Genomic DNA, 25,701 nt, shown 5'->3' with positions numbered 1-25,701 from the left:
ATCCATCCATCCATTCCTTCATCTATCCATCCATTCATCCATCCCTCCCTCCATCCATTCAGTCCCTCCCTCCATCCATCCCTCCATCTCTCCATCCATTCATCCCTCCCTTCCTCCATTCATCCCTCCCTCCCTTCCTTCATTTCGCCCTCCATCCCTCCTCTATCCATCCCTCTTATCCATAAATCCCTCCAATACCTTCATCCCTCCATCCATCCCTCCTTCCATCCCTCTATCCATCAATCCCTACATCCCTTCATCCTCCATCCATCCATCCTTCCCTCCATCTGTCCCATCCATTCATCCATCCATTCATCCCTCCATCCCTCCATCCATTCATCCCTCCCTTCCTCCATCCATCCCTCCATTCATCCCTCCCCTACATCCCTCCCTCCATCTCTCCATCCATTCATTCCTCCCTTCATTCCTCCCTCCATCCATCCCTCTATCCCTCATCCATCCCTCTATCCCTCATCCATCCATCCCTGCATCCCTGCATCCCTCCATCCCTTCATCCATCCCTTCATCCATCCCTCTCTCTATCCATCTATCATGGCAGGCGTCTCCCCGAGATACCTTCCATGATTAACCTGTAGTGAAGGTAAAAAAACACAACAAAAAATCCTTTATTTGGAATAAAAGACAAAAACCACCCTCTTTCACCATTTTATTAAAATCCCCAAATACCCTTCCAGGTCCGACGTAATCCACAGAGGTCCCGCAACACATCCAGCTCTGCTACATGAAGCTGACAGGAGCGGCAGTAGAACACGAGTGCTCTGTGTCAGATCCACGCAGCAACTGAAGTGAGCCGCGCTATCAGCGGGACATCACTAAGGTAATGCCTGCGTGTGCGGTGATGATGGGGGTTGTAGTGCATGCGTGTGTGCGGTGATGTGTGCGGTAGTGCTGGTGTTTGCCCTCCCATCCATCCATCCTTCCATCCATCCATCCCTCCATCCATCCTCCCTCCATCTCTCATCCAGTCATACCTCCCTACATCCCGACATCCATCCCTCCAACCTCCATCCATCCCTCTATCCATCCAGCCCTCCATTCATCCCTCCATCCCTCCCTCCATCTATTCCTTCCTCTTTCTCTCCATCCAGTCATCCCTCCCTCCATCCCTCCCTCTATCCCTCTATCCATCCCTCTATCCATAAATCCCTCCATCCCTTCATCCTCCATCCATCCTCCATCATCCTCTATCCCTCCTTCATCCCTCTATCCATCAATCCCTACATCCCTTCATCCCTCCATCCATCCTTCCCTCCATCCCTCCCTCCATCCCTCTATCCCTCCCTCCATCCCTCTATCCATCCATCCCTTCATCCATCCCTTGATCCCTCCCTCCATCTCTCCATCCATTCATCTCTCCCTTTATCCTCCCTCCATCCATTTATCCCTCCCCTCATCCCTCCCCTCCATCCCTCTATCCTCCATCCATCCCTCTATCCTTCTATCCATCCCTCTATCCCTCTATCCATTCCTCTATCCCTCCATCCATCCCTCTATCCCTCCATCCTCAATCCATTCATCCATCCCTCCATTCATCCATCCCTCATCCATCCCTCTATCCATCCCTTTATCCTCCATCCATCCCTCCCTCCATCCATCCATCCATTCATCCCTCCCTCCATCCCTCCCTCCATCCATTCATCCCTCCATCCTTCCCTCCATCCTCCATCCATCATCCATCCCTCCCTCCATCTATTCATCCCTCCCTTCATCCCTCCATCCATCCCTCTATCCCTCCATCCATCCCTCTGTCCTCCATCCATCCCTCTATCCCTTCATCCATCCATCCCCTCCATCCATTCATCCATCCCTCCATCCATCATCCCTCTATCCCTCCATCCATCCCTCTATCCTTCCATCCATCCCTCTATCCTTCCATCCATCCATCCATCCCTCCCTCCATCCCTCCATCCTTCCCTCCTTCATCCCTCCCCTCCATCCCTCCATCATCCCTCTATCCCTCCATCCATCCCTCTATCCCTCCATCCATCCCTCTCTCATCCATCCATCCATCCATTCCTTCATCTATCCATCCATTCATCCATCCCTCCCTCCATCCATTCATCCCTCCCTCCATCCATCCCTCCATCTCTCCATCCATTCATCCCTCCCTTCCTCCATTCATCCCTCCCTCCCTTCCTTCATTCCTCCCTCCATCCCTCCCTCTATCCATCCCTCTATCCATAAATCCCTCCATACCTTCATCCCTCCATCCATCCCTCCTTCCATCCCTCTATCCATCAATCCCTACATCCCTTCATCCCTCCATCCATCCATCCTTCCCTCCATCTGTCCATCCATTCATCCATCCATTCATCCCTCCATCCCTCCATCCATTCATCCCTCCCTTCCTCCATCCATCCCTCCATTCATCCCTCCCCTACATCCCTCCCTCCATCTCTCCATCCATTCATTCCTCCTTCATTCCTCCCTCCATCCATCCCTCTATCCCTCCATCCATCCCTCTATCCCTCCATCCATCCATCCCTGCATCCCTGCATCCCTCCATCCCTTCATCCATCCCTTCATCCATCCCTCTCTCTATCCATCTATCATGGCAGGCGTCTCCCCGAGATACCTTCCATGATTAACCTGTAAGTGAAGGTAAAAAACACAACGAAAAATCCTTTATTTGGAATAAAAGACAAAAAACCACCCTCTTTCACCATTTTATTAAAATCCCAAATACCCTTCCAGGTCCGACGTAATCCACAGAGGTCCCGCAACACATCCAGCTCTGCTACATGAAGCTGACAGGAGCGGCAGTAGAACACGAGTGCTCTGTGTCAGATCCACGCAGCAACTGAAGTGAGCCGCGCTATCAGCGGGGACATCACTAAGGTAATGCCTGCGTGTGCGGTGATGATGGGGGTTGTAGTGCATGCGTGTGTGCGGTGATGTGTGCGGTAGTGCTGGGTTTGCCCTCCCATCCATCCATCCTTCCATCCATCCATCCCTCCATCCATCCCTCCCTCCATCTCTCCATCCATTCATACCTCCCTACATCCTACATCCATCCCTCCAACCCTCCATCCATCCCTCTATCCATCCATCCCTCCATTCATCCTCCATCCCTCCCTCCATCTATTCCTTCCTCTATCTCTCCATCATTCATCCCTCCCTCCATCCCTCCCTCTATCCTCTATCCATCCCTCTATCCATAAATCCCTCCATCCTTCATCCCTCCATCCATCCCTCCATCCCTCCATCCATCCCTCTATCCCTCCTTCCATCCCTCTATCCATCAATCCCTACATCCCTTCATCCCTCCATCCATCCTTCCCTCCATCCCTCCCTCCATCCCTCTATCCCTCCCTCCATCCCTCTATCCATCCATCCCTTCATCCATCCTTGATCCCTCCCTCCATCTCTCCATCCATTCATCTCTCCCTTTATTCCTCCCTCCATCCATTTATCCTCCCCTCATCCCTCCCCTCCATCCCTCTATCCCTCCATCCATCCCTCTATCCTTCTATCCATCCCTCTATCCCTCTATCCATTCCTCTATCCCTCCATCCATCCCTCTATCCCTCCATCCCTCAATCCATTCATCCATCCCTCCATTCATCCATCCCTCATCCATCCCTCTATCCATCCCTTTATCCCTCCATCCATCCCTCCCTCCATCTATCCATCCATTCATCCCTCCCTCCATCCCTCCCTCCATCCATTCATCCCTCCATCCTTCCCTCCATCCCTCCATCCATCCATCCATCCCTCCCTCCATCTATTCATCCCTCCCTTCATCCCTCCATCCATCCCTCTATCCCTCCATCCATCCCTCTGTCCCTCCATCCATCCCTCTATCCCTTCATCCATCCATCCCTCCATCCATTCATCCATCCCTCCATCCATCCATCCCTCTATCCCTCCATCCATCCCTCTATCCTTCCATCCATCCCTCTATCCTTCCATCCATCCATCCATCCCTCCCTCCATCCCTCCATCCTTCCCTCCCTTCATCCCTCCCCTCCATTCCTCCATCCATCCCTCTATCCCTCCATCCATCCCTCTATCCCTCCATCCATCCCTCTCTCCATCCATCCATCCATCCATTCCTTCATCTATCCATCCATTCATCCATCCCTCCCTCCATCCATTCATCCCTCCCTCCATCCATCCCTCCATCTCTCCATCCATTCATCCCTCCCTTCCTCCATTCATCCCTCCCTCCCTCCTTCATTCCTCCCTCCATCCCTCCCTCTATCCATCCCTCTATCCATAATCCCTCCATACCTTCATCCCTCCATCCATCCCTCCTTCATCCCTCTATCCAATCAATCCCTACATCCCTTCATCCCTCATCCATCCATCCTTCCCTCCATCTGTCCATCCATTCATCCATCCATTCATCCCTCATCCCTCCATCCATTCATCCCTCCCTTCCTCCATCCATCCCTCCATTCATCCCTCCCCTACATCCCTCCCTCCATCTCTCCATCCATTCATTCTCCCTTCATTCCTCCCTCCATCCATCCCTCTATCCCTCCATCCATCCCTCTATCCCTCCATCCATCCATCCCTGCATCCCTGCATCCCTCCATCCCTTCATCCATCCCTTCATCCATCCCTCTCTCTATCCATCTATCATGGCAGGCGTCTCCCCGAGATACCTTCCATGATTAACCTGTAAGTGAAGGTAAATAAACACAACGAAAAATCCTTTATTTGGTATAAAAGACAAAAAACCACCCTCTTTCACCATTTTATTAAAATCCCCAAATACCCTTCCAGGTCCGACGTAATCCACAGAGGTCCCGCAACACATCCAGCTCTGCTACATGAAGCTGACAGGAGCGGCAGTAGAACACGAGTGCTCTGTGTCAGATCCACGCAGCAACTGAAGTGAGCCGCGCTATCAGCGGGGACATCACTAAGGTAATGCCTGCGTGTGCGGTGATGATGGGGGTTGTAGTGCATGCGTGGTGCGGTGATGAGTGCGGTAGTGCTGGTGTTTGCCCTCCCATCCATCCATCCTTCCATCCATCCATCCCTCCATCCATCCCTCCCTCCATCTCTCCATCCATTCATACCTCCCTACAGTCCCTACAATCCATCCTCCAACCCTCCATCCATCCCTCTATCCATCCATCCTCCATTCATCCCTCATCCCTCCTCCATCCATTCCTTCTCTATCTCTCCATCCATTCATCCTCCATCATCCATCCCTCTATCCCTCCATCCATCCCTCTGTCCTCCATCCATCCCTCTATCCCTTCATCCATCCATCCCTCCATCCATTCATCCATCCCTCCCTCCATCCATCCCTCTGTCCCTCCATCCATCCCTCTATCCCTTCATCCATCATCCCTCCATCCATTCATCCATCCCTCCATTCATCCATCCCTCCATCCATCCTCTATCCATCCCTCTATCCTCCATCCATCCCTCCCTCCATCCATCCATTCATCCCTCCCTCCATCCCTCCCTCTATCCCTCCATCAATCCATCCATCCATTCATCCCTCCTTCCATCCATTGATCCTCCCTTCATCCTCCCCTCCATCCCTCTATCCCTCCATCCATCCCTCTATCCCTCTATCCATCCTCTATCCCTCTATCCATTCCTCTATCCTCCATCCATCCTTCTTTCCTCCATCCCTCAATCCATTCATCCATCCCTCCATTCATCCATCCCTCATCCATCCCTCTATCCATTCCTTTATCCCTCCATCCATCCCTCCCTCCATCCATCCATCCATTCATCCCTCCCTCCATCCTTCCCTCCATCCATTCATCCCTCCATCCTTCCCTCCATCCCTTCATCCATCCATCCCTCCCTCCATCTATACATCCCTCCCTTCATCCCTCCATCCATCCCTCTATCCCTCCATCCATCCTCTATCCCTCCATCCATCCCTCTATTCCTCCATCCATCCCTCTATCCCTACATCCATCCCTCCAACCCTCCATCCATCCCTCTATCCATCCATCCCTCCATTCATCCCTCCATCCCTCCCTCCATCCATTCCTTCCTCTATCTCTCCATCATTCATCCCTCATCCATCCATCCCTCTATCCCTCCATCCATCCCTCTGTCCTCCATCCATCCCTCTATCCCTTCATCCATCCATCCCTCCATCCATTCATCCATCCCTCCCTCCATCCATCCCTCTGTCCTCCATCCATCCCTCTATCCCTTCATCCATCCATCCCTCCATCCATTCATCCATCCCTCCATTCATCCATCCCTCCATTCATCCCTCTATCCATCCCTCTATCCCTCCATCCATCCCTCCCTCCATCCATCCATTCATCCCTCCCTCCATCCCTCCCTCTATCCCTCCATCAATCCATCCATCCATTCATCCCTCCCTCCATCCATTTATCCCTCCCTTCATCCCTCCCCTCCATCCCTCTATCCCTCCATCCATCCCTCTATCCCTCTATCCATCCCTCTATCCCTCTATCCATTCCTCTATCCCTCCATCCATCCTTCTTTCCCTCCATCCCTCATCCATTCATCCATCCTCATCCATCCCTCTATCCATTCTTTATCCCTCCATCCATCCCTCCCTCCATCCATCCATCCATTCATCCCTCCCTCCATCCTTCCCTCCATCCTTCCCTCCATCCCTTCATCCATCCATCCCTCCCTCCATCTATACATCCCTCCTTCATCCCTCCATCCATCCCTCTATCCCTCATCCATCCCTCTATCCCTCCATCCATCCCTCTATTCCTCCATCCATCCCTCTATCCCTCCATCCATCCCTCTGTCCCTCCATCCATCCCTCTAGCCCTTCATCCATCCATCCCTCCATCCATTCATCATCCCTCCATCCCTCTATCCCTCCATCCATCCTCTATCCTTCCATCCATCCCTCTATCCTTCCATCCATCCATCCATCCCTCCCTCCATCCCTCCATCCATTCATCCCTCCGTTCATCCCTCCCCTCCATCCCTCCATCCATCCCTCTATCCCTCCATCCATCCCTCTATCCCTCCATCCATCCCTCTCTCCATCCATCCATCCATCCATCCATTCCTTCATCTATCCATCCATTCATCCATCGGAGGGAGGGCTCCATCCATTCATCCCTCCCTCCATCCATCCCTCCATCTCTCCATCCATTCATCCCTCCCTTCCTCCATCCATCCCTCCCTCCCTTCCTTCATTCTCCCTCCATCCCTCCCTCTATCCCTCCATCCATCCCTCTATCCATAAATCCCTCCATCCCTTTATCCCTCCATCCATCCCTCCATCCATCCCTCCATCCATCCCTCTATCCCTCCTTCCATCCCTCTATCCATCAATCCCTCCATCCCTTCATCCCTCCATCCATCCTTCCCTCCATCCTCCCTCCATCCCTCTATCCCTCCCTCCATCCCTCTATCCATCCATCCCTTCATCCATCCCTTGATCCTCCCTCCATCTCTCCATCCATTCATCTCTCCCTTTATTCCTCCCTCCATCTCTCCATCCATCCCTCTATCCCTCCATCCATCCCTTCATCCATCCCTCTATCCATCCATCCCTCCATCCATCCATCCATCCATTCATGCCTCTCTCCATCCATCCATCCTTGTAGCTGAATAATCTACTTCTGGATTCTCAAGTGCAATACAGAGGTCAAGATTACCAAATCTGCCTATGCTTTTCATTAGAGGCAGTGGCTCAATGGATAGAGCTACTGCCTAAGGAGAATTAGTTCACGAGTTCGAGTCCTGGCTGTCCCGGTAAAGAATTTAATTTATTTTTAATTTTAAAATATAATTATTATTCATTTATAATTATAATTTAATTTAATTATGCACTGAGGGGAGGAGCCGGACATCAGCTGTGAGCTGCAGGACACACCTCTAAAATCGGAGCAGTTCATGGAATGAGGCTGCATTGCTCAATTCTCTCTCTTCTCTCTCTCCTCTCTCTCCCTCTCCTCTCTCTCCTCTCTCTCTCCTCTTTCTTCCCTCTCTCTCTCTTCTCCTCTCTCTTCTCTGTCCTCTCTCTCTCTTCTCTCTCTTCTCCCAAACTCTTCTCCCTCTTCTCTCGCTTCTCCCTCTCTCTTCTTCCTTTCTCTTCTCTCTCTCTCCCTTCTCGTTTCTCTCTCTATTCTCTCTCTCAGACCTGAACTGATTGTATAAAAGCCATTTATACAATCAGCTGCTGTGTCATGTGATTCAGGCCCTTGAACCTGACACATCATCTGATCTCTTTGCCTTCCAGAAAACTGATCAGATGATATTGGATCCGATTGGATGGCACGGGACCCTTGATCCAGGATTACTGCGGAGGGGGGTTCTTTATTTCAATAAAGATGGAGTCACTAATTGTGTTGTGTTTTATTTCTAATAAAAATATTTTTCTGTGCGTTGTGTTTTTTTTTATCTGTTCTAGAAATTCATGGTGGCCATGTCTAATATTGGCATGACACCATGAATTTCGCTCTTAGGGCCAGTTGATAATATACAGCTAGCAATAACCCCATTATTACCCAGCGAGCCACCCGTCACCAGGGCACCAGGGCTTTCTATGAAAGCGCCATTTTCTGGGGCAGCTGCGGACTGGAATTCACAGCAGGGGTGCCCAGAAAGCTTGGGCACCCTGCGCTGGGGATTCCAATCCCCAGCTGCCTAGTTGTACCTAGCTGGACACAAAAATGGGGCGAAGCACACGTCATTTTTTTTTTTAATTATTCATGAAATTCATGAAATAATTAAAAAACAAAGAGCTTCCTTATATTTTTGGTTCCCAGCCGGGTACAAATAGGCAGCTGGGGGTTGGGGGCAGCCCATAGCTGCCTGCTGTACTGGCTAGCATACAAAAACATGGCGAAGCCCACGTAATTTTTTTGGGGGGCAAAAAACTCCTGCATACAGTCTTGTATGGAGTATGCTGAGCCTTGTAGTTCTGCAGCTGCTGTCTGCAGTCTGTATGGAGGAGAGCAGACAGCAGTTGCAGAACTACAAGGTTCAGCATCCTCCATCCAGGACTTTATGCTGGAGGGAGAGGCAGGGGGAGCAGAACTGCAAGGCTCAGCATACTTCATCAACTAGTGTATGCAAGAGAGCAGAGAGCAGCTGCAGAACTACAAGGCTCAGCATGCTGCATCCAGGACTGTATGCTGGAGGGAGAGAAACAGGGAGCAGAACTATAAGGCTCAGCATGCTCCATTCACTAGTGTATGCAGGAGAGCAAACAGCAGCTGCAGAACTACAAGGCTCAGCGTACTGCATCCAGGACTGTATGCAGGAGTTTTTTGCCCACCAAAACAATGACGTGGGCTTCGCCATATTTTTGTATGCTAGCCAGGTACAGCAGGCAGGTACAGCTGACCCCCAACCCCTAGCTGCCGATTTGTACCCGGCTGGGAACTAAAAATATAGGGAAGCCCTTTTTTTAATTATTTCATGAAATAATTAAAAAAAAAACAAACAAAAAAAACCGACATGGGCTTCGCCTCTTTTTTGTGTCCAGCCAGGTACAACTAGGCAGCAGGGGATTGGAATACGCAGCACAGGTTGGCCCGAGTTTTCTGGGCCCCTCTGCTGTGAATTGCAGTCCGCAGTTGCCCAAGAAAATGGCGCTTTCATAGAAGCGCCATCATCTGGCGCTGTATCCAACTTTTCCAGCTGCCCTGGTGACGGGTGGCTCGCTGGGTAATAATGGGTTAATACTAGGCTTGTTTTACTAGCTAGTATTAAGCCAGAGATTCTTAATATCAGGCAACTTTGACCCGGCCATTAAGAATCTCCAATAAAGAGTTAAAAAAAAAAGACAGCACACAGAGAAAAAATACTTTAATAGAAACAAATACACAGACACCTCTCACCCCTCAACGATCCTGGTCTATCTTCTTTCTCCTTCAACCCATGCAGCTCTGCTACATCAGACAGCACTGCATGGGAGGAAGACGCTGCTGCTCCTGTGCAGTCTAATCACTCAGTGAGTGAGCAGAGGCTGTGGGTTGCAAGCGGTGATGTCACCGCTGCCACCATTGAAATAGCAACCTGACAGGCGGGTTACTATAGCAACGGTGATCTCCTTTATTCATCAGCTGTGGCATCCAGTCCATGCATGTGGGCTGACTCTGTAAAGAGCGCCCACATGCAGGAACGGGGAGCCAAGCATGTGTCCAAGCATCTCGCCGGTACACGGAGATGCTCAAATGAGCATCGCGTAATGGAGAGATGCACTGACAGGACCTAGCATGACATCTAGCCATGTGACCAGTCTGCAGCTAATGAGATAACACACACGTGACTGGTCAAATGCTATGACAACGTCCCGGAAGGTCCTATCATCAGTGCTGGTTACCGGGAGGGTGCAGCGATGATCGGAAGGAGAAGCGTCGGGAGACAGAGTCTGCAGGACGCGTCACAGGGACCTGTAAGTGTAATGGCAATGTTTATTAACTGTATGTGGACATGTATAATGTGTTTGTATGTGTTTGTGTTTGCCTGCCATTGTTTTGAATGGGGTTCGAAGGTGTTCGAGTAATCAAACCGAACTCGAACACTAGGGGGGTGGGCTCATCTCTAGTGCTCAGATATCTTTGACCAAGCTTTTAGACCATAATTAGCCTGTAAGGCTATGGCTTGTTCAATATCATCGGTATAAATGGCCTAGCAATGTAAATTTCACTGCTTTATTAAAATCAGCCTTGGTTTCTTTTAAGCAGCTGCCTAGAACTCTGAAAATAAAAATGGTGGAGGCCCACAAAGCAGGAAAAGGCTATAAAAAGATAGGAAAGTATTTTCAAGTTGCCCTTTCCTTATTTTGAAATGTAATTTAGAAATGGCAAGTTAACAGTGGAGGATAAAATAAGATCTGGAAGACCAAGCAAAGTTTCTGTTACGGCTGCTCGTAGAATTGCTAAAGAGCCACATTAGAGCCACCGATTGACTGCAAAAGATTTTCAGGAAGCTTCAGGGTATGTCCGGATGCTGCCTTCTTGATTTGACAAAAAAATGCACCCTCCAGCAGACTTTGACAACTGTAAACAGCGCATTTGACAAAAAAAAAAGCATCCTAAACGCATGCGTTTTGAATACGTTTTGGATGCATTTTTGACGGTGCGGTCTCACGGCAATTCAACTTGGCTACATCCCTGTTCTGTCACAGCAGCACCATAGAGCATGACTGGCGTGATGAGAATGAACTCGGGTGAACCTCTGACATCAGTGCTGTGATACAGGCAGTAGTGCGGGGCCCGCAGCTGTGACGTCGAGGTTCACGCAAGTTCATTGTCATCTCACGGCTCTGTCTCAGAGGTAAAGGACTCCAGCTGTGGCCGCAAATCACCTGAGTGATGGTACCAATAAATCGCGCAGCTCACTTCAGTTACTCGGGTGATTTGCTGTCACAGGTGGAGGACTCCAGCTGTGGCGACGGGTAACCTGAGTGACGTCAACTCTGATAGCGTGACTCACTTCAATTGCTGCGTGGAGCTCACAGCGAGCGTTCTTTGTCTCTATGGCCGCTTGCTGTGAGTGACAGATGTAGCAGTGTTGGAAGCGTCGTGAGACCTCGTGTGGATTACGTGTTGGGGTGAAAGAGGGTGTTTTTTTTTTATTTCAAATGAAGGATTTTTCAGTGTTTGTGATTATTTTCTTTAACTTACAGTTTAGTGATGGAGGTGTCTCATTGAGGCCTACCATCACTAAGCTAGGACTTAGTGGTAGCTATAGGCTGCCATTAACTCCTTATTACCCCAATTGCCACTGCACCAAAGCATTTGAGATGAGCCGCGTATAGTCCCGGGACTAGAAAAAAGTATTTTCAGCTTACCAGGATATATGGTCCCCGGAAAAATTTGTGGTGCATGCTTCCTCCAGCATAGCCCAGTCTGGAACCAACAGTAAGTCAATGAGGGGAGGAAGGGGGCAGGGAAAAATGGAATCCAGCACCAAAAATTATTTTATATAAAAATCAAAAATTTATTGATGTATATAATGGTAAGTTAAAAATATGAAAACCGCAAAAGGGGGGAAAGGGGTGTTATGGGGGGACCGGAAGATTAGGACCAGGAGGTATATATCCTAATCGACAGTCGGGGCCCATCGTGCTCCAGATAACAAAGGAGCTGCTGGCACCTGAGGGTTAGGTGGAGACTATAGAGCTGGATGGCTCTGAGATAAACTAGACAGAAATTATTTTAGAGGCAGTATATCAATTTTTCTCCAGCAAATCTACCTTAATTAAATATTTAAAAACTGATTTTTATTAGCAATATTAAAAATAAAAATTATCCCACACCGTGAGTGAATACACACAACCAACAAAACACAAAATTGGACCCAATGAAGCCACAATGGGGACCTTTTTGGATACGGAGTTATTATGGAAATCTTGGTACCGTCTATCTATGTTAGGGATAAACAATTCGTGTCGGTTGCTTAGCCAATGTAGCTGCAATTAGCAAAGCAAGATATGGTTTCAAAAGTAACGTGGTAGCAATTTAAAATATAACTTTTAATAGTTTATAATAAAAGAAATTTTTGACCACACAACATAAAAGGTTGTAAAACCAACCTAAATAACTAGGGCCCAAAACAGGCTCCTACTATTACCAAATTAGGACACAGGCACGGTAGGAAAGTCACCCACCGTAACCGTAAAAATAAGGTGACCAGACAGAGTTGTCACCCTAATATGCACACCGAGATATACCGCACTTCAATATACAGTGCTCAAAACAGTCACTAGGACCGATAGTTAGGTCCTACTGTGGTAAATAAATAATGCAAAAGGTTGTCCAATAGACGGGGGGGCAGACCCTTCAGCCTCACAATACCCCTCAAATGGCAACACTCTGACCTTAGTTTGTGCTTAGACCTCCCAACGTGTTTCTTAATTCACTTAGTCATCAGGGGACTGTGGTCAAGAAACCAAGGGCTTCAGTATGAAGCAGACCTCCTGCATGGTGTGTCAGGGCATAGCATAAAGCCTTATGCTATGCCCCAGCCTTGGGCTGTGATGTGACTTGGTCTGCCACAAGCACCGTCTTTGAGGGACATTTGCTGCCATATATGCACCTGAGCATCAGAATGGTATGTAAGAGACATGGGGAACCTCCATCTGTGCAATGGTATTCTTGGGACAAGATTTTTAATTGAAATATTTATTCCACAGGCGATTGTGCCTTAAAACTCCTGATGAACCCCAATATATATTAGTGGGGGGAAACGCGTCGAGTTTTCTTTTGGACTCTTTGTGGACTATATCTATGGAAAATATTAATGAAAATCATGTGGAAAAGCTGCCGTGAACGTATTTAAGATAAGTGACTATTCTGAATCATTATTTAATTGTCTAATCTGCCCGTATCTAAATTAGTGAGGGAGATTAGGGGCAGCTTCCAAGGGCTAGCCGCCGTGGAATGGGGGCACCATCTGAACTTTAGGGTGCGTGTAACGTAAGTTATATCTCCATTGACAGGTAGCAGACAGATTGATTTAGGGTGCATTTAGATTCTATTGCCCTAACATAGATAGACGGTACCAAGATTTCCATAATAACTCCATATCCAAAGAGGTCCCTATTGTGGCTTCATTGAGTCCGATTTTGTGTTTTGTTGGTTGTCTGTATTCACTCACGGTGTGGGATAATTTTTATTTTTAATATTGCTAATAAAAATCAGTTTTTAAATATTTAATGAAGGTAGATTGGCTCTGAGATAACCCTGGGCATCTGGAAACCGGTCACGTGTGTAGGAATACGTCAGACCGGACAACAACCCAGTTAGCGTTTTGGTGGAAATGGCGCAATCCTGACCACGTGTGCAGGGAACACGTCAGGCCGGATGTTGACCAGGTAGCATTGACCGAGAAGACCGCTGTGACAGCGCCCTGTCAGCCACGTGTGTCAGACACGACAGGCCGAGCGGTCCTCTGATTAGCATTTCTGGTCACTACGTGAATGGCCACGTGTGTAGAGGACACGTCAGGCCAAGAGATCACACCAGTAGCGTTGACTGGGAAGCCAAGGAGGATAAGGAACACCCTGTTAACTCCACAGGGTTCCTGGGGTACGCTGTCCGTGCGCGTAGGAGGCACAACCGGACAGGTGGCGCAGCAAGTGGGTCGTCCGTGTGCGTAGGGAGCACAATCGGACAGGAGGCGCAGCAGGCGGAAGCAGCCACAGCCCAGGTAACTCCACTGGGCTGCACAAGCAGGACTGGATGGTAGGAGGTGGAAGCCCAGCGCCTGACCCTAACGTGCTGAGCCACGGGTGTCTTGGCGTGACAAGCATCGGACGCCTAACCCTACCTACCGCTTCCAAACAAAGGCTTATGCCACAATTAGGCTCTAACGTGGAAGTGTGCTCTATCTGAGCAAATGTGAAGACTGCGCACCTCCATGTTGTCTCCAGCCCCTTTTATAACCTAGGTCTGCCCCAAACCCAGGGTGGACCACAATGGCACCTCCAGGGTCCAATGGCAGAGTGCCATGTCATCAGCGACGTCACCAGCGGCCTATCCGGAATGGCCATGTCATTGACCTCATGGCAGCCACGCCCCAAACACTTCACCAGTCATCGTCTGACGACCAATGGTGACGTGCCATGTCATAGGGGCGGGCCTCCGTGAGCCAGTCCGGAGTGGCCACATCATCTGGACACCTGATGTGTGTCGGCCTATCAGAGCCTGCCACCTCACGGACATACCCAGTGAAGTCCTTCCCGGACTTCGCCTCCAATGCACTAAGTGCCTGAGCATGCTCAGTAGCCTGGACAACAGTCTCAGAAATCAGACTATTAGCCCGAGCATGCTCAGTAGGCACAATACAGGACTTAGACACAGCACGCTGTCCAAGTACCTGTGCAAAGAGGCTTTTCGCACTAGTGTAGGAGTGTAGGAGCATGCTCAGTAGCCCGAACCGAGGACTTAGCCTCAGAAATCGAACTTTCAGGCTCAGCATGCTCACTAGGCGAAAAACACTGGACTTAGGCTCTGGCTGGGGTAAATTGGCACACGAATGCGCACTAACCGCCTCTCCACACTTAGACGTGGAGGTGCAAGCAGCCAGCTGGACAACCCGAGGCATGGCCAAAAATGGCAGCCGGCGCCTGGGCGCAACTGGAACCGCAGCAGGGCTGCTTGTGGCTATGGCAGTGCCGATTCGTAACAAGGGGTATCATAATATCCTTACACGTTTCAGACAGGAGGTTAAAAGCATGTCCTTATTCATAGGTAAACAAAAGCGATCAATGCGGCAAGCTTTAATAGCTGATCATCAAGGTTGAAACATAGGAACGAGGCAAAATAGGGAGGAGTAGAGAAAAAAAATAAAAAAACAGGTGTGAAAAAGTGTGAAGCCTAGGGGTGTTACTGAGTTAGACACCAATGCCGGAAATGTAGATTATATATGCCTGTACAAAACATATATACATATAAAGGGTTGTGGTAATAATACATGTTGACATAAGATGTGAAAATGCCTGTATATATATATATATATATATATCAAAAAATATATAATATATATATATATATATATATATATATATATATATATATATATATATATATATATACATACACAGTACAGGCCAAAAGTTTGGACAGACACACCTTCTCATCTCTAGAACAACTGTTAAGAGGAGACTTTGTGCAGCAGGCCTTCATGGTAAAATAGCTGCTAGGAAACCACTGCTAAGCAGAAGAGACTTGTTTGGGCTAAAGAACACAAGGAATGGACATTAGACCAGTGGAAATCTGTGCTTTGGTCTGATGAGTCCAAATTTGAGATCTTTGGATCCAACCATCGTCTCTTTGTAGAAAAGGTGAACGGATGGACTCTACATGCCTGGTTCCCACTGTGAAGCATGGAGGAGGAGGTGTGATGGTGTGGGGGTGCTTTGCTGGTGACACTGTTGGGGATTTATTCAAAATTGAAGGCATACTAAACCAGCATGGCTACCATAGTATCTTGTAGCAGCATGCTATTACATCCGGTTTGCATTTAGTTGAACCATCATTTATTTTTAAACAGTACAATGACCCCAAACACACCTCCAGGCTGTGTAAGGACTATTTCACTAAGAAGGAGAGTGATGGGATGCTATGCCAGATGACCTAGCCTCCAAAGTCACCAGACCTGAACCCAATCGAGATGGTTTGGGGTGAGCTGGACCGCAGAGTGAAGGCAAAAGGGCCAACAAGTGCTAAGCATCTCTGGGAACTCCTTCAAGACTGTTGGAAGACCATTTCCAGTGACTACTTCTTGCAGCTCATCAAGAGAATGCCAAGAGTGTGCAAAGCAGTAATCAAAGCAAAAGATGGCTACTTTGAAGAACCTAGAATATAAGACATATTTTCAGTTGTTTCACACTTTAAGTACTTCATTCCACATGTTTTCATTCATAGTTTTAATGCCTTCAATATGAATCTTCAATTTTTAGAGTCATGAAAATAAAGAAAATTCTTTGAATGAGAAGGTGTGTCCAAACGTTTGGTCTGTACTGTATATATAATATATATACTAGAAGGTGGTCCGATTCTAACGCATCGGGTATTCTAGAATTTACATATTGTGTAGGTAATTTATGATTTTTGCTATATACAGTCATATGAAAAAGTTTGGGCACCCCTATTAATGTTAACCTTTTTTCTTTATAACAATTTGGGTTTTTGCAACAGCTATTTCTGTTTGATATATCTAATAACTGATGGACTGAGTAATATTCTGGATTGAAATGAGGTTTATTGTACTAACAGAAAATGTGCAATCCACATTTAAACAAAATTTGACCGGTGCAAAAGTATGGGCACCCTTATCAATTTCTTGATTTGAACACTCCTAACTACTTTTTACTGACTTACTAAACCACTAAATTGGTTTTGTAACCTCATTGAGCTTTCAACTTCATAGGCAGGTGTATCCAATCATGAGAAAAGGTATTTAAGGTGGCCACTTGCAAGTTGTTCTCCTATTTGAATCTCCTATGAAGAGTGCCATCATGGGCTCCTCAAAACAACTCTCAAATGATCTGAAAACAAAGATTAATAAACATAGTTGTTCAGGGGAAGGATACAAAAAGTTGTCTCAGAGATTTAAACTGTCAGTTTCCACTGTGAGGAACACAGTAAGGAAATGGAAGAACACAGGTACAGTTCTTGTTAAGCCCAGAAGTCGCAGGCCAAGAAAAATATCAGAAAGGCAGAGAAGAAGAATGGTGAGAACAGTCAAGGACAATCCACAGACCACCTCCAAAGACCTGCAGCATCATCTTGCTGCAGATGGTGTCAATGTGCATCGGTGAACAATACAGCGCACGTTGCACAAGGAGAAGCTGTATGGGAGACTGATGCGAAAGAAGCCGTTTCTGCAAGCACCCACAAACAGAGTCGCCTGAGGTATGCAAAAGCACATTTGGACAAGCTAGTTACATTTTGGAAGAAGGTCCTGTGGACTGATGAAACAAAGATTGAGTTGTTTAATCATACAAAAAGGCGTTATGCATGGAGGCAAAAAAACACGGCTTTCCAAGAAAAGCACTTGCTACCCACAGTAAAATTTGGTGGAGGTTCCATCATGCTTTGTGGCTGTGTGGCCAATTCCGGCACCGGGAATCTTGTTAAAGTTGAGGGTCGCATGGATTCAACTCAGTATCAGCAGATTCTTGACAATAATGTGCAAGAATCAGTGACGAAGTTGAAGTTACGCAGAGGATGGATATTTCAGCAAGACAGTGATCCAAAACATTGCTCCAAATCTACTCAGGCATTCATGCAGAGGAACAATTACAATGTTCTGAAATGGCCATCCCAGTCCCCAGACCTGAATATCATTGAACATCTGTGGGATGATTTGAAGCATGCTGTCCATGCTTGGCGACCATCAAACTTAACTGAACTGGAATTGTTTTGTAAACAGGAATGGTCAAATATACCTTCATCCAAGATCCAGGAACTCATTAAAAGCTACAGGAAGCGACTAGAGGCTGTGATTTTTGCAAAAGGAGGATCTACAAAATATTAATGTCACTTTTATGTTGAGGTGCTTATACTTTTGCACTGGTCAAATTTTGTTTAAATGCGGATTGCACATTTTCTGTTAGTACAATAAACCTCGTTTCAATCCAGAAATATTACTCAGTCCATCAATTATTAGATATATGAAACTGAAATAGCTGTTGCAAAAACCCAAATTGTTATAAAGAAAAAAGGTTAACATTAATAGGGGTGCCCAAACCTTTTCATATGACTGTATATAGATGTTGTGTGTAGTTGCCAAGCGTTTGTGGCATCCATCCACTCATCCATCCATCCATGTTTGTCCATCCATCCATCCATCCATCGTGGTCTGTCTGGGTGTGGGGGGGTGTGAGAGCGGTGTTGTTTGTGTGTTGCGTTGTGTGTGTTGCATTGTTTGTGGAACGCTGTGTGTCTGCAGTGTTGTGTGTGTGTGTTATGCTGTGCCGCGGTGTTTGTGTGTTGGGTGTTGTGTGTGTGCGGCGTTGTCTGTGTGTGTGGGTGTCTGTGTAGGGCAGTGTTTGTGGTTCCCAGTGTGTGTGTGTCTGTGTGTGTGTGTGTTTTGTGCGGTGCGCGTGTGGCGGTGTGTGTTTTTTTGGGGAGGTGTGCACCCCCATCATGCTCTATCCCCCATGCTGCGCACCCCCCATCGTGCTCTTTCCCCCATGCTGCGCATCCCCATCGTGCTCCATCCCCCATGCTGCGCACCCCCCATCGTGCTCTTTCCCCCATGCTGCGCATCCCCATCGTGCTCCATCCCCCATGCTGCGCACCCCCATCATGCTCCATCCCCCATGCTGCGCATCCCCAATCGGGCTCCATACTCCATGCTGCACACCCCCATCGTGCTCCATCCTCCATGCTGCACCCCCCCATCGTGCTCCATCTTCCATGCTGCACACCCCCCATCATGCTCCATACTCCATGCTGCACACTCCCCCATCGTGCTCCATCCTCCATACTGCGCACCCCCTATCATGCTCCACCCTCCATGCTGCGCACCCCCTATCATGCTCCATCCTCCATGCTGCACACCCCCCATCGTGCTCCATCCTCCATGCTGCACACCCCCCATCGTGCTCCATCCTCCATGCTGCACACCCCCCATCGTGCTCCATCCTCCATGCTGCACACCCCCCATCGTGCTCCATCCTCCATGCTGCACACCCCCCATCGTGGTCCATCCTCCATGCTGCGCATCCCCCATCGTAGTCCATCCCCCATGCTGCGCACCCCCATCATGCTCCATCCCCCATGCTGCGCATCCCCAATCGTGCTCCATACTCCATGCTGCACACCCCCATCGTGCTCCATCCTCCATGCTGCGCACCCCCTATCGTGCTCCATCCTCTATGCTGCACACCCCCCATCGTGCTCCATCTTCCATGCTGCACCCCCCCATCATGCTCCATACTCCATGCTGCACACACCCCCATCGTGCTCCATCCTCCATGCTGCGCACCCCCTATCATGCTCCATCCTCCATGCTGCGCACCCCCTATCATGCTCCATCCTCCATGCTGCACCCCCCCCCATCGTGCTCCATCCTCCATGCTGCACACCCCCCATCGTGCTCCATCCTCCATGCTGCACACCCCCCCATCGTGGTCCATCCTCCATGCTGCGCACCCCCCATCGTAGTCCATCCCCCATGTTTCGCACCCCCCATCATGGTCCATCCCCCATGCTGCGCACCCCCCATCGTGGTCCATTCCCCATGCTGCGCACCCCCCATCGTGCTCCATCCTCTATGCTGCACACCCCCCATCGTGCTCCATCCTCTATGGTGCACACCCCCCATCGTGCTCCATGCTGCACACCCCCCATCGTGCTCTATCCTCCATGCTGCACACCCCCCATCGTGCTCCATCCCTCACGCTGCACACCCGCGATCGTGGTCCATCCCCCATGCTGCGCACCCCCCATCGTGCTCCATCCCCCATGCTGCGCACCTCCCATCGTGCTCCATCCCTCATGCTGCGCACCCCCCATCGTGCTCCATCCTCTATGCTGCACACCCCCCATCGTGCTCCATGCTGCACACCCCCCATCGTGCTCTATCCTCCATGCTGCACACCCCCCATCGTGTTCCATCCCTCATGCTGCGCACCCCCCATCCTGCTCCATCGTCCATGCTGCAAACCCCCCATCGTGCTCCATGCTGCACACCCTCCATCGTGCTCCATGCTGCACACCCCCCATCGTGCTCCATGCTGCACACCCCCATCGTGCTCCATGCTGCACACCCCCCATTGTGCTCCATGCTGCACCCCCCCATCATGCTCTATCCCCGATGCTGCACACCCCCCATCGTGCTCCATCCTCCATGCTGGGGCCGCCAGGGGCGGGGCCAAGCATGCCAACGTGTGCCGGGGTCGGGGCCGAGCGTGCGAGGCATCAGCGTATGCCGGCTCCCTGCACATATTTACCGGGAGCCGGTGTACACTGGTAACCATGCTACACATCGGGTAACTAAGGGAAGCGCTTCCTATAGTTACGCGATGTGTGTCATGGTTACCAGCATACACCGGCTCCGTCATGATCCCAGCATCGCAAAGTTATGTCCGCCGGGGGTGGGGCCAAGCGGGCGAGGCGTCAGCGTATGCCGGCTCCCTGCACATGTGTACCGGGAGCCGGTGTACGCTGGAGCGGGCGATGCGTGCGGAGGGCCGTTGCGAGTGGCCAATCCATGCGGGGGGGGTGGGGCCAGGCCGAGGCAAGCGGGAGCGAGCGATGCGTGCGGAGGGCCGTGGCAAGCGGCCAATCCATGCGGGGGGCGGGGCCAGGCCAAGGCGAGCGGCCAATCCGTGGGGGGGCGGGGCCAGGCCGACCCTAGCAGCCAATCCGCTGGTTGTCACTGTAAGGACACAATTTTGGAGCAAGACAGACAGACAGACAGAATAAGGCAATTATATATATAGATAAGTATATGTTAATAAAGAAAAACAATTCTTTATGTATGCATATATATATGCATATAAAACATGTATATATGCCTATATGTATAGAAAGCGTATACACCTGTTATTTATATCATCCATTTACCATACATGTATATATGGATAGTTCTATAGAGTTTTTTTATTCCATTGTATCACTGATTGTCATATACAAAAATGTTGGTTTTTTTTTCTTTTTAATATATACAAACATTTTTTAGAGAGGCAAAGGAGAATAATAATCAAAATGAACTGGAGATGAAAATTATGTTTTTTATTTTATGTTAATTTATGTTTGTGTATTTATTATTAAATTGTTATGTGTTGTTTAAAAAAATAAAAAAAGTCTGTGTATGATGGGAGAAATGTATACACGTATAAGAGAAAATTGATATAAGTTGATGTATGCGAAATGTATGGGATATATATATAAAATTCTCGAAAAAAAGGGAAGGAGAAAGCAAAAAGGAAGAAAAGAAAGAGGAGAAAAAAAAAAGGGGGGTATGGAAGGAAAGAACATATTTAAATAATATAACGGAAGTCAGATCTAAAATTCAAGCCATTAGGATGTCGCACGTCTAACTTCATGATCCATTTGCCTTCACAATAAAGATGTTCTTGAAGCCAATCTCCACCTCTGTGTATCTTATTAACCTTCTCAATCGCAGTAATTGTGAGGCTTGAAAAATCACTGTTGTGTTTCTCCAAAAAATGCCTGCCTAGTCCAGAAAAGGATTTATTTCTTTTAGTGATTAATTGATTAGATATTGCAGAAAGTGGAATGGAGGTAATATTAGTGTGCTCAGATATCCGTTTACGCAAAGGTCTTGAAGTGCATCCAATATATGATTTATCGCATAATGTGCAGTCAGCCTTGTAAACGACATAAGTGGTTGATCAATTTATAAAGGATCTGATGTTATAGAATTGTCCATTAGAATCCTTAAGGCCTAAAACACACTTCCGCAAAAAAAACGTACGTGTCTCACGTTCCATTTTTCGGGTCCGTGTTCCGTTTTTTAGGGGCGTTTCTCCGGTACGTATGGCATCCGTGTGATGGCGTATGCGAGCCGTGTGTGCGTGTGGAATGTCCGTATTGACATAAAAAACGTACATGTGCTGTCTATGTGCTTTCCGTTTTTCCGGATCCGTATTTTCACACAAATAACCTTGTTAGCCCATCATAATGTGCTCCTGGTGTGTTAAATTGGTCAATTAACTAGCCAATTTGGTTAGTTTGCTTAAAAAACCTTAAAAAACATGGCTTCTGAGCTCATTCTCACATTATACACACTCCAAAATGTCTCTCTCCAATGAAGCAACCATGTATTTGCTCTGGTTGATATCTAGGAGATTTGGGGTTAGGCGACATATGATTGAAGAAGAGCCACCACTGGAGAGAAGGATGTGGATTCACCCCCTTGTGAAGCTCAGGAAAACACATGGGCATTTTAATATTCTCTATGGCGAAATGCGGAAATTTCCACCAAAATTCCAAGCCTACTGCCATCTCACCATGAATTCATTTGACAACATCCTTGGCCTTGTGTACCATCGTTTGAAGCATCAGGACACCTGTATGCACCTCAGCATCTCCCCTAAGGAACGACTGTTGGTGACTTTACGGTAGGTGTTGTCATGTATACTCATGCTTTATCTGTTATTTTGAAATACATGTTAAATCTCAAAGGCATCATTTTGTAGAAATTATGTAATTTTAAATGTAGGTATTTGTTGAAAACGTATATAGATCACATAACCTCATTGTAATCTTAAAATATGATCTGAGTGCTCACATCTGCCATTCTATCTATACCAAAATTAAAAAAACAAGAGTCATAAATCAAACAATCTTGTTTATTAAACAGAAAAGTAATTATTTTTCCAATATGGAAAGTAAATATCAACACATATGTTTTAACAACAAAAGCAATAAAATAATAGTCAAACACAGTATCTCGCCAGTGTTTGGATGACACAAATATTGGTTTTGAAATACAACTTTCATGAATAGTCAAAGTAATGTCATGTTTTTTTTCTATTTCAGTTACCTTGAAACTGGGCAATCCATCAGCAGTCTACATTTCGAATTCTTATTGGGAAGGTCTACAATTGGCAAGATTATCCTGCATACCTGCACTGTGCTATGGGAGACCCTTAGGCATCATGTCATGCAGCTGCCTTCAATACTGGAATGGATGCACATTTCTGAAGAATTTTTGGAGAAAACAGCTTTCCCTTATTGTATTGGCGCCATTGACGGAAAGCACATTAGAGTGAAGAAACCACCTAACTCTGCATCAAGATATTTTAATTATCATAAGTTTTTTTCTGTAGTTATTTTGGCCATGGTAGATACAAACTACTGCTTTTTATTTGCTGATATTGGGGCCTATGGCAGTGCCTCAGATGCACGCATTTTCAGAAGCTCACGTTTAGCAAGACGGTTAATGTCTGATAGTTTACGTTTGCCTGCACCAAGACCATTGCCTGGTAATAATAGCCCTATTGTTCCTTTTGTAATGGTTGCAGATCAGAGGTTTGCATTGTCTAGGCATTTGATGCGTCCATATCTCAGAAGGGGGCTGGACATATCAAAAGCCCTATTTAATAGCAAATTGGCCAGAGCACGTTGCTATGTTGAACGTGCCTTTGGCATTTTGGCCTCAAGATGGCACATTTATCAAACCACCATCCAACTCCAACCAACCACCATCAAGGCTGTCATTAAAGCTACAGTAGTGTTACATAATTACTGTAGATTACATGAAAGCAATGACGAAGACATTGAGGAGTTGCCAGCCTTAAATGCACCATTTGTAGAGAATGGTAGTGTTAGAACCAATGTGTCCACTTCTGGTCTACAAGTGAGGAATCATTTTAAAGATTATTTTAGTTTAAATCGCCATAGTCATGTATAAATTTGACATTGTTATTGTTTTTTATCACTTGGTTACATAATCACAAACACATATGTAATACAAAAGAGAAAATGACCATACATAAGTATAATTTGTGGGTTTTTTTGTTGGTTGGTTGTGTTTGTGGTCCCAATAAGCTATTGTGATTTAACTTTATTGCTATAAAATCAGGAATTTTTGTTTTGCAAGTAACAGTACTACTGAATGTACATGACTAATAAAAATATGGCAAATTGGATTTGAAAAAATTAGTCCAGATTTGTTATTGAACCTATGTATGTCTGTTATCTTTTGCAAAACACCCTGTATTCTATTATTTTTTTTACAGATTTTGTCAGGGACATTAGCCCATACAAAACACCATACTTTATTATGCAATAATGTCACGCAAACATAATTTGTTTGACACTATTGGAATGCAAGTATGGGACCAGACCATATGCAGATACTGCATAGTGGCTGGATTTTTAATAATAAAGGTGTCTGAATGTTAGTGTAGTAGTTTATGTGCATGCATTTTTTACCTAAACCCAGTTTTTTCTAATGGATGGTCCAAACAACATGTCCAGAGCAAGGCAACATTCTAACAGGCAGGTAATGTTTTTGAAGTGATAGAGTAATTTCTATTGAATCTTTGGAAAGGAAAACACAAATATGACCCCATGCATATAGAGTAAGTAATGTGTTACATTTTGAAATGTTTTCCAACCAGCAATACCCTAGAAAACATACCAAAATGTAAAATAATACATACAATATCACATTATGATTCAACTAAATCCTCTAAGCTAGTGATGCTTTCCTGTGTAGTCTCCATTGCATTGACACATACAGAATATGTTTGCTGCACAACACTAGATGTTGTAGTGAGTGACTGATCAGTGTTTCCACTAGTAACAGTTGTTGTACTTGGAACAAATAATGAGGCAGTTGTTTGAGCAGATGGAAGACCAAGTGTAGGTGGTACATATTGATGTGTTGGAAGAGGCTGAGTATGTGTATATGTGAAGTTAGTTGGGTAAGTCTGATGTTGAACGTACTGTTGTTGTAGATTATTAGGAACATGGTAGGATGTTGGCTGTTGAAACATTTGAGGTAGTCTATGAACGTTACTAACAATACTAGGATAGTTAAAAGAGGTTTGCATTGGTGTCTGTTGGGGTACTTGTGGGACAAATGATGGCTGTTGAGATGGCCTTTGTGTCATTAATGTACCTGTTTGGTGTGGGACAATTGTTGGCCTAATTTGTACATCACTTCCCATAGAAGAAGATGGACACTGTATATGTGTTTGTTGTACTACAGGATTTATTTGAAAATTAGAGTAATGTTCATCAATTTGGGTTCCCACAGTTTGTTGGGTTGTGTTTGTGTGTGGACCACGTGGATTAGCTCTCCATTGCTCTATCAGTTCAAAACAATATATGGGTTCTGGCTCACGTTGGGTAGCAGATATTAGTGTTATTAAGGACGCCCTCAATCTGTCCTGCCTATCGGCATGAACCAATGCAAGAGAGGGAGAAAGGGAGCGGCAAAATCTCTCTCCATCACTCTCTGGTATCAGTGAATTCATCATGTGTATTATTCTGGTATCAATGATATCTGGCAGGGAACGTAAATCTTCATAACGCCTATGTCTGCGACCACGGATAGATTGTGCTACTGTGCACATGGTATTAGTTGTTATTCTTGGCTGTGTGCCTGCATGTTGCTGTGGACTACTCTCTGCAAGAACTGGTGAAGGGCCACTTTGTTGCCCTGTAGACTGGCCTGGAATTACATTAGTGGATTGACTTTTTCCCAAACCCAAATCAGAGGACATTTCTTCTGCGTCTGGCTGGCTGGTGTTGGGGATTGTTGGTGGTTGATATGAGGTAGGCTCCATCTTGGAAGCAGAGGTCGCTG

The 25,701-nt window shown here is 47.1% G+C and overlaps 1 protein-coding gene across 1 annotated transcript in view; it reads right to left on the bottom strand.

Annotated features, from left to right (window-relative positions):
• KMO (kynurenine 3-monooxygenase) overlaps positions 1-25,701 on the bottom strand; it is a 1,795,071-nt gene that overhangs the window by 1,253,869 nt on the left and 515,501 nt on the right. The window lies entirely within an intron of this gene.

The sequence above is a fragment of the Anomaloglossus baeobatrachus genome, chromosome 3 (assembly GCF_048569485.1).
Source record: "Anomaloglossus baeobatrachus isolate aAnoBae1 chromosome 3, aAnoBae1.hap1, whole genome shotgun sequence".
Classification (NCBI taxonomy): Eukaryota; Metazoa; Chordata; class Amphibia; order Anura; family Aromobatidae; genus Anomaloglossus; species Anomaloglossus baeobatrachus.
Note: the sequence above shows the minus strand (reverse complement) of the source record. Positions and strands in the feature narration are given on the sequence as shown.